Source organism: Sceloporus undulatus, chromosome 9 (assembly GCF_019175285.1).
Source record: "Sceloporus undulatus isolate JIND9_A2432 ecotype Alabama chromosome 9, SceUnd_v1.1, whole genome shotgun sequence".
Lineage (NCBI taxonomy): Eukaryota > Metazoa > Chordata > Lepidosauria > Squamata > Phrynosomatidae > Sceloporus > Sceloporus undulatus.
In genome coordinates this window covers 34,970,941-34,984,214 of record NC_056530.1, presented here as the reverse complement: position 1 = coordinate 34,984,214, position 13,274 = coordinate 34,970,941, and the positions used below count along the sequence as shown (strand labels likewise).

Genomic DNA, 13,274 nt, shown 5'->3' with positions numbered 1-13,274 from the left:
CCTCCTCTGAACAAATCTGAGCAAGAAAACCCTGTGAGAGGTCCATTTTAGGATTGCCATACATTGGAAACTACTTCAAGGCACACAACAACAACTAAACATTTAAGGGATGGGTCAAAAGATTTTTAACCATCATCCTCTTGAAGGGAAAATTTTGGTGTCCTGCTTTCTTAGAGAATTCACACAAAACATTCCCTCCACTATTTCACAGATGAAAACATTTTGCCATTTGAAGCAAATAACAAGATGTCTGCTCACTTCATTCCAGGTACAGAAGCTGACATACCCTCCAACATTTCATAGAGGAAAACTGGGACATGTCTGTGGTCAAGATGGCAAAAGCTATTACTGAGGAAGAATGTATTAACTAGGAGAGCTGCAGAAGTTTGCTTTTGCCTGAGTCTACAGGGAAGGGCAGAATTCCATCTTCTCTTTCCCCTCTGCTGAGTACATTGAGAACAAATTACTTTTGCACTGTGAACTCAGTGTTTACCCATTTGAACTAAGCTGATTGCGTTTGGACTGACCCCATGATTGCGTTCGGACTGACTTCCCACTGCCCGAAATTGCATGTGGAAGTCTATCATGCAATAACATTAAACCCCATGATTGCGTTCGGATTGCCATTGGATTATACTTCCAATTTCCCTTGTCTGATAAACTCCTCAGAGTTGAAGGTTTTTTTTTCCAGGCATGTGCACGCGCATGCGCGCGCACAAACACACACAGGTATATAATAAAATAAGATGATAGAATGTCCCAACAAATCTGTTATGTTTTGACTCTAGTGTACTTTTTTGCCCTAGCAAAAAATTTTGGCAAGCCATGATAATCTGAAGCAGAAGTTACATATTCTGGTTTTCAGTAGGTTGGTCCTGATTGAGGTGGAAAGCATTGTGGAATTCTTACTAGGTTCAGAAAACATCAGAAGTGTAAAGTTAGCCCTTCTACTAATTTTCACCTTAGGGGTGTAGCAATGGGAAAGAGCAAAACGAAGGCATTGCCTCCTCCTCAAAATGATAATTTTGTCCCCCAATGAAGATTCACAGTGAAGATTCACGTTTTCAGTCCTTAAATTTCTAACATTGTAGTTGATCATACAGTACAGATATCCAAAGAACACGGTCTAGTATAATCCTGCAAAACCTCCCACTCCTTCTTTGTGAACTTTCTAAAACATATGTGTACAAGGTAGATTTTGCATGCATGTACACTTTGTACACTACAAGACTCTCCTTTGATGCATCTACAGCCCTATATGAAAATTTATTTTCCACTTGGACACATGTGCTGACGCCATGCAGGTATCAAGAATACTCCATCTTGACTTTTGAAAGTAACATATGTGAAGGAATTTCAAGTGAACGGTTTCTCCACAAGTGACCAGAGAAATCATAGCACATCAGACTTTCCTAACAGTTTGAATCCTTACAGTTGGTTGTCTTGTACAATATCCATTTACAGTTGTCTCTCCATATTCGCTAGGGTTAGGGGAACAAGACCCCCGTGAATATGGAAAAACCGCAAAAAACAAAAACACTGTTTTTACCTGAGAGGACACCTCTCTAGGAATCTCTAGGTCCTCCAGTACAACTCTGTGGTCAATGTCCAACATATACTGACCATAAAATGGCACTGGAGTAGCTACAAATGGTCTTTCGGTGCAACGTTTAGTTAAAGTTGACCACAGAGTTGCACTGGAGAACATAGACAGTCCTAGAGAGAACGTATTAATGAAATCCGTCAATAATCAAATCCGCAAATATCAAAGCTGCAAATATGGAGGGACGACTGTACTTCCTTGTCAGTGTAATTTAGCTTACACCATGTTATTTAGTTTACGCCGCTCCTTTGCATGTGTAAAATCCTAAATTGATTTGGTTTGCTCATTAAAGTGCACTAACTGGGGATCATTTTTTTCATTCGCCATGAAAATACTGTATTTATTTTCTGCAGAAATCTCTTTATAGTGACCAAAAGCATCTACTCTCTCCCAAATTTTTGTCTCTGTCCCTGGTGAAAATAGCCTCACTACACCTCTCCACCACCTCAATACGTCGGGATTCCCATCTTAATTTAGTGCAAGCTTAGCCAACCAAACTGCCCTGGAAGGGGGTTATTAGTTATTGAAAGCCTGTGACTGTTGTGCTTCTTGCATAAATAGCAGAGGGAGTGTTCCAAATGTTGGGGCCACCACAACAAAGCCCAGATACATGAGTGATGATAAACCCTAATAGAGGTGTATCCCTTAAGGATTCCTGGTTACAAATGTCTTCTTCCTCCTTAGCCTGATCATTGGTACGTTTCTGCATTCCCGCCGCCACCACCACCCTCCTTGGCTAATCTGTGGATTATCTAGGTGTGTGGGCACGCATCTAGTTGTCTTTGCACCTTGCACAAGAGCTGGGTTCAAGGAGATCACCTTGGGTGGGTGGCTGGGTGTGCCACTGTTTGTTGGTGTGTTGCTGAAAGGAGAGGCGTGTCTCTTCTTCAATAGACGTATAGTTTCAAGATCAAGGGAAGTAATAATGCCTCTCTAGTCTGTCTTGGTCAGGCCTCATGTGGAATATTGTGTCCAGTTCTGGGCACCACAATTCAAAAAGGATGTAGAGAAACTGGAGCGTGCCTAAAGGAGGGCTACTAAAATGGTGAAGGATCTGGAAACCATGCCCTACGAGGAACGACTTAGGGAGTTGGGGATATTTAGCCTGGAAAAGAGACTGTTAGGAGGTGATATGATAGCCCTGTAAGTATATGAAGGGGTGTCACATTGAGGATGGAACAAGCTTGTTTTCTGCTGCTCCAGAGGATAAGACATGGAGCAATGGATGCAAGCTCCAAGTAAAGACATTCCACCTCATCATTAGGAGGAACTTCCTGACAGTAAGGGCTATTTGACAGTGGAAGACACTCCCTCAGCATGTGTTGGAGTCTCCTCCTTTGGAGATTTTCAAACAGAGGCCAGATGGCCATCTCTCAAGGATGCTTTGGTTGAGAGTTCCTGCATGGCAGGGGGGTTGGACTGGATGGCCCTCGTGTCTCTTCTAATTCTATGATTCTATGATTCTTTCTCAGCCTTGTGCCTCATGGCAGCCCATGATAGGAAGAGGGTCCTGGAGAACTGTGCCTAGGGGCTCAGAGACTTGCTGGGCCTCTCATTTGTGATTATCAAACGGGGGGTAATGCCAGGAGAAGGACAAGAGCAAAGTGCCTTCCTTCCGTACTTATTGCATGTGAAGATTATTAGACACATGGCGCTTATTCTGTGATTATCCCATCAATGAAAAGGAATTGTCCCATCACTTCAGTATTAACGAGTTATCCTTTTATTAAGAAATGGAGGTAATAATAATAATAATAATAATAATAATAATAATGTTTTATTTATAGACCGCTATTCCGCAATGATCATAGCGGTGTACAGTAAAAATTGCAATACAATGAGTAAACTTGCCTATGGCATACAATAATCACAGGGTAATCGATAAGGATGGGAGCATCGTGCTTTGCTCCTGTCCTCCTCCTGTCATTACCCCCCATCTGATAATCTCCTGTGAGGCAAATCTCAGGGTGGTGGCATCAGCGAAGGAAGAAGAGGTGGCTTTAAAGCAGGGGTGGGCAACTGCGCATGGACCAGTTTCCAGTCCTCTGTGTGCCACACGCCCCAACAGTGCTCACAAACATCTCTCTTTTCGTCAGAGAGCTTCTCAAAAATGGCAACTGGAAGTGAAGTCATGTGCCTCCCTACTGCTCTTTTGAGAAGGTTAATGAAAATAGAGGTAATGAGAGGTGCTCTTGGTGAATTTTACAATTAAAGGCTTTCTGTTTTTGTTGAGTTGGGGGCTTCAGGAATCATCAAAGTGATTTCCAGGAGTTCCAGGTGGCCCAGGGGTTGCATATCCTCCAACTATCCTCATTTGGCAGGGACAGCCCTAAGTAATCCTCTGTCATTCCAGTTTTTCAGCTGTTTTTACAATGTCCTGGTTTCTCTCTCCTGCCTTTGTCCTCAGCTTACTTCAGTTGGTGCAAAGTGAGTTCAAAGTGCAAAAGTGGTTTGCACTCATTAACTCTGGAGCGGGTATAGGAAAGAAGGGGCTGGAATCTTGTACTTCCCAGTAGGCTTAGGCAATAGCAAACTGTCTACATCCTTAATACCTTGTGCCATGTTGACCACACTCTGACCTTGTTCCATTTTTCATGTGTGAATGGTTGGAGGGTATGAGGCTGCCCTTTGCCCACTTTTGCTTTAAAGCCTGGGCACTTGTTTCCACTCTTTCCTAAATGGTGCCTGGAATTGTTGGCTCAGTCCAAAGGGTTTTATATGTTGGTTGCTTTTGTGAAGCGCAGATGTGCCCAAAAGCCAGGAATGTGGGACCAGGAGTGGTCATAGAGACTGGTCTCAAACTGTAAGGATCAGCTAAACAACAGTGGACCTGGTTTTGCAGATTTGAGGAGAAGACAATTTATCATCGTCATTATTATAATAACAACAACCAGAAACCGCATGCTCTGTTTCAGGAGAAGGAAGTGGCAAGCATCCTCTGAACAAATCTTGCAGAGAAAACCCCATGATAGACTCACTTTAGGGTTGCCATAAGTCAGAAATGGGATTTGCAGTTTAGGAAGGGACATTTAGAATCCTCAGCCAAAGTGTTCTAGTGCCTCTCCAACTACAAATTGCAGGATTTGTAGGATGCAGCCGTGGCGTTTATAGTGGTACCATAGCGCTATAACTGTGTTATGTGTAAGGACACTGAGCATTGTAGTGATCTGATGCAGAACATAAAAGAGCATTGTTTTTAGAAATGATTTTTGAGGAAAGTAAGTATGTGAATCCATCAGTCTAAAAGAAAATACTCCATAATCTAATCTTGTCCAATTTTTCTGAGAGAAAAAAAAGGCTTCTGAAAAACACCCACAGACTCCATTTTCCCATTTTAATGTGCGGCTTTCACATCTCTAGCTACAGCTCATGATAGTTATATTTTATATTTTATTGTTTGAATGTTAATATGTATTATATTACTGTTATTGGCACTTTTGTCAACTGATATTTCTTCAATGATTTCAAGGGTTGGGTGGATACAGCTCACATTTGACCTTACCAGGCCTTTTGTTTTGCTACCCTTTTAAAGGTCCTATTAGTATGTAATGAGCCATTTTCAAAGTTGTCCAAATATCTCATTTCAGTCCAAGTTAATAGGTTTATCTCTGCTGTAATTGTCTTTCTATTATCTTTCTTCTCACAGATTTCAAATATGTATTATATGTATTATGTTTAATTATTTTTCCTAGAATGTATGCCATTGTATGTACAGCCCTGTGTAAATTTAAGGGCCCCTGGAAATCATGAATCTAAGGTCCTTGTTGTTGTGGGCCTTCAAGTCATTTCTGACTTATGGTGACCCTAAGGTGAAACTATCATTGGATTTTCTTGGTGAGGTTGAGAGAATGTGACTTGCCCAGGGTCAGCCATTGGGTTTCATGGCTAAGCAGGGGTTCAAACCTTGGTCTTCATGGTCATAGTCCAAAACATGACACCCTGCTGGCTCACTAAGGACCACTTCTAGTCAACAGCAAAGTGTCACTCATGGACCACAGAGCATGCAAATGTACTTATGGATGGTCTGTTGTGTCTAGCCAGACGCTGACATTTCACCCTGTGCATTTTGGAGCGTGCATGAGTGTTGGCAAGGTGTGATCATCCCCAGCTTCTCTTGTCTTGCATCTAGGCAATGAAATAGCTGTGAGTTTTGCTCATTCCAACACTCTCAGCCTGCTACTGCCCACACAAGTGCCCTGTGTAGCAGGTCTGTCATGTCAGGAGCAGTCTTGATGAAACAAACAAACCCACAAACAACAACAATCCTTGATGATTGGCTCAATTTCCATGCAACAGCATTCCTGCCAGCAGAGCCCAGCTCAGTTTCACACATCCGCTTTGTTCCCTGCAAAATCCAGCTTAGTACCATGCAGGGTACTTAGCATTTAAATACCTTTAAATATCCTCTTATCTCTGATCACTGATTGGCAGTAATAGCAGAAGAAAGTAGAGGCTGGCTTAGGAACTCCCTGGGGCTCCATCCAGTTGCACATTAGAGGTTACCTCTTCCTGGTATGGGTCTTCCATAGAGCAGTGGTTCCCAACCTTTCTGATGTTGCGACCCTTTAATACAGTTCCTCATGTTGTGGCGACCCCCAACCATACAATTATTTTCATTGCTATGTGCAAATATGTGTTTTCCAGTGGTCTTAGGCGACCCCTGTGAAAGGGGTCCCAACCCACAGGTTGGCAACCACTGCATAGAGGAAATGCCAAGGCTGATCCCTGGTATCGCCAGTTCAGCAGGTTGGAGGAAAGCGTTCTCTTTGGGCTGCATGGGGCTCCAAGATCTCCTGACCCAGTGTAAAAATACACTGAGAAAGGGCAGTTAGGCCCCATACAGACAGGCCAAAATAAAGCTGCTTCAGGTCACTTTGAGGGTATGCTGTTTAAATGATGCATGCCTCCTAAGAGTCTGGAAGCCACACTAAAGCCACGATCCAAGTCCTAAGGACTTGAGCGCAGCTCTGCCGCAGCTTCCAGACTCTTATGATGTGACCTGAAGCAGCTTTATTTTGGCAGTCTGTATGGGGCCATAGTTGGCTAAAAACAACCCAGTTCACCAACCTGGGTGGAAATCTCAGGCACATCTGGTTGTGGTTCGATGGTGATTTTCAGCAGCAAAGGGCAGTGCCATGACGGCTGCTGTACACCTTGGATTAAAAAAGCTACTGGGATTTTGGAGAACATGTGCCAAACTGAGCAAACCTAGGTGACTATTGTGGATGTGCAGGACTTATGTGCCCTCCACTCAATATCATGCCCCTTGGAGCTCCCAGAAATCTTCCCCACTGCTTCTCCAAAGGAGCACTGCATTCCTGGGAGCCTTCCTAAAGTGTGATTTCCCCTTTAAAGCCAGGAGGCACCCTTGTTTTGCTGGAAAAAATAAGAATTTATTTTAGAAGTGTGTCTCTGGCCACTGGAGAGGCTTGTTTTCAAGTGTATGTTTGTGCGCTGCAGCCTGTGGTAAGTCCCAAGAAGAGGAAAAGTAACCCCCAGAACTGCTGAATGTGTCTAGTTTGGAATAGATAATAAATAATGGTTTGGATCATCGAAAGGTCATATTCTCTACAAGGGGAGCTCGATAAATACCAAGTATGCTCTAGCTAGCTTTCACCTGTCCTGTTCTTTGAGGCGAAAAAAGCAGTCTAGAGTGATCAGGTTCCTCCAGCTCTGCTCACTGGGTTATTACTGTTGCAACACATTCTGGAAACAACCATAATAATTCTTGCTATTCATTTATATCCTGCTTTCTTCTCATTATTGGCACTCAAGGCAACTTCTTGTTGTTGTGTCCTTCAAATTGTCTGTGATGTGTGGCAAGTTTGTCCTAGGGTTTTTGTGGCCAGAGGAGGTTTGCTGTTTCCTATAATGTTGAGAGTGTGATTTACTTAAGGTCACCCAGTGGCTTCCAAGACCGAGTAGGGGTTCAAACCCTGGTGTCCCAGAATCCTGGTCTAACGCTCATGTTGGCTTTTCAAGGCAGTTTACAATTTAAAACAAATATACAGTTAAAATCTATTGCAAAGATAGAATCATAGATATAGATAACACATATTAAAATTATTGTTATAAAGCAATTAAATTATCAGTAGAGGTAAAATCAAGTTAATGAAATGGGCTAAAGTCAACAGAACAGCTAGTCAGTAAAAATGTAGTCAATTCCTAAAAAGCCGGTCAGAACCAAAATAAATAATAAATAAATTGTTATTATTATTATTAAATCACTTACCCTGGAAAGGGATCCATTCTAAGCCCTGTCTGCAGGAGCCAATAGACCTATCCCTCCCTTTCTGGTGTTGTCCTGTTTGAATGACACACATCCCAAACCTTGGTTCTAGTGTGAACAGTCTGGACAGCATCTGGTACATTCAGCACCAAAGACATGGAATAACAGTCTTACAATGGATTTTAAAAATATACATCTTGCTCTGCATCTTCTGGAAAGATCCAGAGCTCTCTGTTCTCATGCCACCATAGCTGTCTGTAGGGGCATCCCACTGATCTGCCTGGTATGGGTGGTTGGCATGGATCACTGACTCTGAGGTCAGAACAAGACATCCAGCATGTGACTGAGACTGGGTGCCTCGTTCTGACCTCAGAAGTAAGAGACCTATGGCAGCAGTGGATGTACCAGGTGGCTTAGTGGGATGCCCATGCAGACAACTTTGGCAGCGCAGGAAGAGAGGGCCAGATAACATGTGGGGGTGGAGGGAGGAGGCCAGGTCACTTATGGGGTCAGGATATAAGCAATTCAAAGGCCTGGGAACACCTACCAAGATGTCCCTATTGTTCCTATCAAACCTGCCTGCAAAGATAGTGGGTCTGAGAGAAGGTGCTTTCCCTAAAGTTCCTCTAACTGTCTTCCTTCTCCAAAAACACTTCATAGTCTACTCTCTTGTCATGTTCCAAACATTTTGCGATTTCCCTCTATTTCCTCTCAGCATTCGTTTTTTTAAAACCTTTACTGGTCCAGCAGATGTTGCTGGTAGGGTGCACACTGTCAGGGACATAATGAATCTCCTTTGGATTTTGTTCCAAACTTTAAAGATGGAAAGGTAGACGTTCAAAATGCTATTTCCAAAATAGGTTCAGCACCCCAGATAAGTTCTTTAAAGTTTGGAATAAAACTGAGAGCAAATTAATGGTGTCAAGCAGCCATGTCCAAGGATCATTCTCCTTTTGATCCGGTTGTGGTTCGTGGAACAGCATTGCACTGCAGTATAACCAGGGAAGGAAGACCGTCATGTCCAACAATGTGCAGAGAGAAGTTCTAGGCAGTCACTCTGTGGGTGGGTTCTTCTGAGCTTAGGGTTGCTGTTACGTAATTTTTAGCTCGCTGCTGTACCCCAAACACAAGCTGAAACAGCATCACTTTAAACAGCAATATAATTCATGTGAGTGTCTGGCAGCATCTTAAAGACAGATAGATACATTAAGTGACTGTAAATCCCTGTGGACTGGGAGTGGATCTACACAAAACAATTGGGAACATTTTGAGACCAATGTGAAGTTAAAGGTTTTCATGCCCGACATCCGTAGGTTTTTGTGGGATTTTTGGGCTGGGTGGCCATGTTCTGGGAGAGTTTATTCTTGACATTTTGCTGGCGTCTGTGTCTGGCATCTTCAGAGCATGTTCTCTAAAGATGCCAACCACAGATGCTGGCTAGACCACTTTGAGACATCTTCTGGTATCTGCAGTTTGGAGAGATAGTTAGAATTCTTTGATAGTTCAGTGATTTTTGTCTTTGGTCTTCTAGATATTTTGGACCTTAGCTCCCAGAATCTAGTACTAACTAGACTAGGATTAGACTAAAACTAAGACTACATTTGACTAGTAACTAAGTCTGGGGGATGTAGTCCAAAACAACCACAGCATGAAATTTGAGAAGCACTGCTTTCTTTAATCCACTTCCCTAAGTGACAGTAGTAGAGATCGTTCTTAGTTTCTCAAGGAAATACAAATCCCAAGTTTCTGTAAAATGGAGTTAAGACAATGAAAACTGATGCTTGCTTATTGTGTGCCAAGTCATTTCCAATTTATGGAGACCCTAAGGCAAACCTATCATAGGATTTTCTGAGGCTGAAAGTGTATGACTTGCCCAAGGTTGTCCAGGAGGTTTCATGGCTGAGTGGGAATTCGAACCCTGGTCTCCAGAGCCATCATCTGCTCAAACCACTATGCCATGCTGGCTCTAAATTGATATGAATTTGCTATAATTGTGCAGTGTGAATGCATCTTAATTCATTGTAGGTTGGGAGTGGGTGTGTTCAACATAGATTTGGAGCTACTGGTATCACTCTGGAAGATGGGACAGCATCACAACTCCCAGTAGTTTAAGCAGAGCAAAACTAAATTTTCTTTTCTCTGGTTGTAAACTAGGCTGTTGATTCACTAAAGCTTGGTGTATGGGAAGGATGGAGATGGGAGTTGTCTAGGGATGTGTGCAACAAATCCATTAAAGTGTTTTTTGTGGAGGACTTTGTTCAGCATGCTTTTTTCTTAAATTGACTGTAAGCTGGATGCAAATATTGCTAGGGAATAACATCTCCTCTTACTGTCTTCTAATTTGGCAGGGACAGTCTCAGTTAATCTTCTGTTTTCTCACTTTTACAACTGCTTTTAAAATGTCCCAATTTCTCTCTTTTCTTCCAAATTTCCCCCTTTGTTCTCAACTTACTTCAGTTACTGCAAAGTGAATTAAAAGTGCAAAAGTGGCTTGAACTCAATCAGCAGAAGGGGAAGATGAGGGGACAGAGTCTTGTCCTTCCCAGTAGGCCCAGGCAAAGGCAAACTGCTGCAGCATCTCCTGGCTTGTATGCTCTTCCATAGTAATAACTTTTGCACCTTGACTACAACCTCATGTTGCTTTGTGTATCCTGGATTGCATTGTGTAGCGTTGTATAGTACAGAATCCATGTGTTGTTTCACAAAGCTCCTGATGTCAGGAAGGGACAATATGCCCATTTGAAAAGTGTATGTGACACTGCTTAGGTGTTCACTGTTGTTTAAGAAAGAGATGTGTTCAAGCAAAGCACAAAAGATTTTAAATGTGCATATCTGGGGGGAAATTACACTAATGTGGACACAGGTTGCACCCCAAAAATTCTTCTGGATAAAAGCAACCTACCAGAATCTGACCTGAAATGGATGTGGAGTTGGGAAAAGGAAGGCGTCTGCAAAGGCAGACATTATAGATGTGCCAATGTCTGGAAGTCTGGATGAGAGAGCAGTTCTGAATAGCAATGCTTGGGCTTTACATATGTTTGGAAGCACCCTTGTACCCCCTCCCTGCCTCAACACTGTTCTGAGCTGATATTTTGCACCAGGTTCTGGTGGGTGAAATTAGGGTTCCAGTGAAAAAGCAATGTAGATTGCACAAACCCAACTAACATCAGTCTGGCTGTGGTACTGCTAAGACGGAGGTGAGATGGACCAGCGGTAAAAGTAGACTCCTGTGTTGATCAGAAAATGCTGTGGGTACCGCTGTGTAAACAGTGCTATCCCACCCTTTGTACCTGTTTAAAGAAGGATTACAGATCAGAGGGAGCAAATCTCTCATTTTAATACCAGTTCAAGGAGCCTGCCCTTTTAACAATAGGGAGGAATCAACACCAAAGGCAGGAAGGTGGGGTTCTCGTTCACTAATAAACACACACGCACACCAATTTTGGGAGTGGTTGTCAGGAGATCAGAGCACTGTGGTTTCGACACATGGAGCTGTGGCCAGCGGTAGCAGTCGGCAAAATGAACGGCTGCTGCGCTTGCTCCGGATCGACAAGGGAGGGGGGAGAAGCTTAATCCAGATTAACCCCAGGGTGGAGATTAAAAGGGCTTTTTCTACATTCATCTTAATCCTGTTAAGGAAAGCTGCTCCCTTCTCCCCTTTTGTTCCTTTTTGTCTCCCTCATTCTCGGCTGGTGATATTGAACCAGGCAGGCTTGGAAATCTTGAGCTTAGATATGAGATGCCTACAGTTTCTAAAAAGGAATATAATCAGAGTCACCTTCTTTCAGGCAAGATGGGTTAGGGGTCTCCCAGCAGTTGCGTTGCTCAAGTAGCATGATGCTGCCTCTGTGTCGTCTGGGACTGGATGTAATAATATAATCAAGCGGTTGGACATGGCTTCTTCTTTTTTTCTTTTTTCTTTTAGTTTTTAGTTTGGGATTTTGTTTTTTAACAAGCGGGACAGCAAATAAACTGAAACCAAATAATGTTTCTTCTAGGATCAATCGCAATCTATAATCTTTTGTGCAAACTTCAGAGTTCCGCAAGACTCTTCGTTGGGGAGTGTGGAAATAAAAAGATATACACTTATGGTCTTTCCATCCACATCCTTGGCAAGTTACTTTTCTGGATGAGAAATCCCATAATTGTCCTGTTGTTTTGCCAAGAGAAAAAAAAATCCAAGCTAGCCATAAACTAAGGTGATAGTGGTATTATGACCTCCCAGTTTCAATCCAAGTAAGGAGGGGTCAGATGGGGACCATTTACTCATCGGTGATGGGTTTGACTATTAAAATATGGATCTGTTTTAATCAGAGAGAGAGTGGTGGCCTATAAGATGTGTCTTTGTCGCTTTGCCTTTCTGTTAGTGACTCTGAAACCTTGTCAGACCAGTGAAGTGTCTTTGAAAGGAGCTGGTCACCATCCAGAGAGGGAATATCTTTTGGAGATGCAGCCAGAACAGGAAGATTCTGGCTAAAAATGTGCATAAGATGAAAGCTGCCAGCAGACTAGGCAAGTGTTTTACGTTTTCCAAATCAGATTGGAGATATTAACTTGAAAATCCCACATACACCCCAGAAGCTTCCATCCAATCCCCGAAGCTTCAAAAGAGAGAGCTTACTCAGCATCTCTGAGTTTTAAGATTTTTAGCAGGCCTCTTACCCATGCTAGTGAACCCTATGCAGCTAGACGCTTGGCTTTTTTAGCTGCCCGTCACGCAACGTTTGTGAAAGTATCTTCTTTGTCAAAGCTTTGTTAAGGAAGCATGCCTGTATGCAGTGGTAAAAGGGCCTGAGTACCCTTGGACCAGGGAAGGTGAAGGCCTTGTTTCCTGCTTGTTTTTTGCTGCTCGCAGGAGAGACTTAGGGAGCTAGCACCTTACCTGACTCTTTGCCAATGGGAACCATTCCACTTCCCATATTCTGTCCTAACAGTAGCCTCTTGTCCTGGTACAGGAAATCAGGACATCAAATGTTGTGTACACCCATCTTGAACAGTGATCCATAGTTTTTCATGATCGAGCAGTCAAAGGTTTCGGTAATACTGTATACTGTATATGTTTTAGACAGACAGTGTTCCATAAGGTTGGCAGTGGACTATGACTCTAACGACTACAGTTCGAATCCTAGCTTGGTCATGTAATAAATCGATGGGTGACCTAGGCAAGTTAAAAGACCCTGTGGTGGCAGTGTTTTAATGCCATTACTCCAGCCGTAGCATTGTGGATTCAATCCAGGGCCTAGGTTGGTAAAAAGAGGCGCCCAGCTTGGCTTACAGACTGTAAACCTCTTAGAGAGTGATGGGATCACTATTAAGCACTATATAAATGTATGATATTGCTAAATGCAAATCACATTTTCTCAGAAGAAGGCAATGGCAAACAGCCCGGAAGAAACTTGCCAGAAAACCCCATAAGACGGGGTGCCCTAGGATTGGCCAATC

General features: G+C 42.9%; 1 protein-coding gene across 1 annotated transcript in view; it reads left to right on the top strand.

The window, feature by feature from the left end:
• Positions 1-13,274, top strand: part of LOC121916184 (ephrin-A3-like) — a 91,866-nt gene that overhangs the window by 23,778 nt on the left and 54,814 nt on the right. The gene's annotated exons all lie outside the window — the stretch shown is intronic.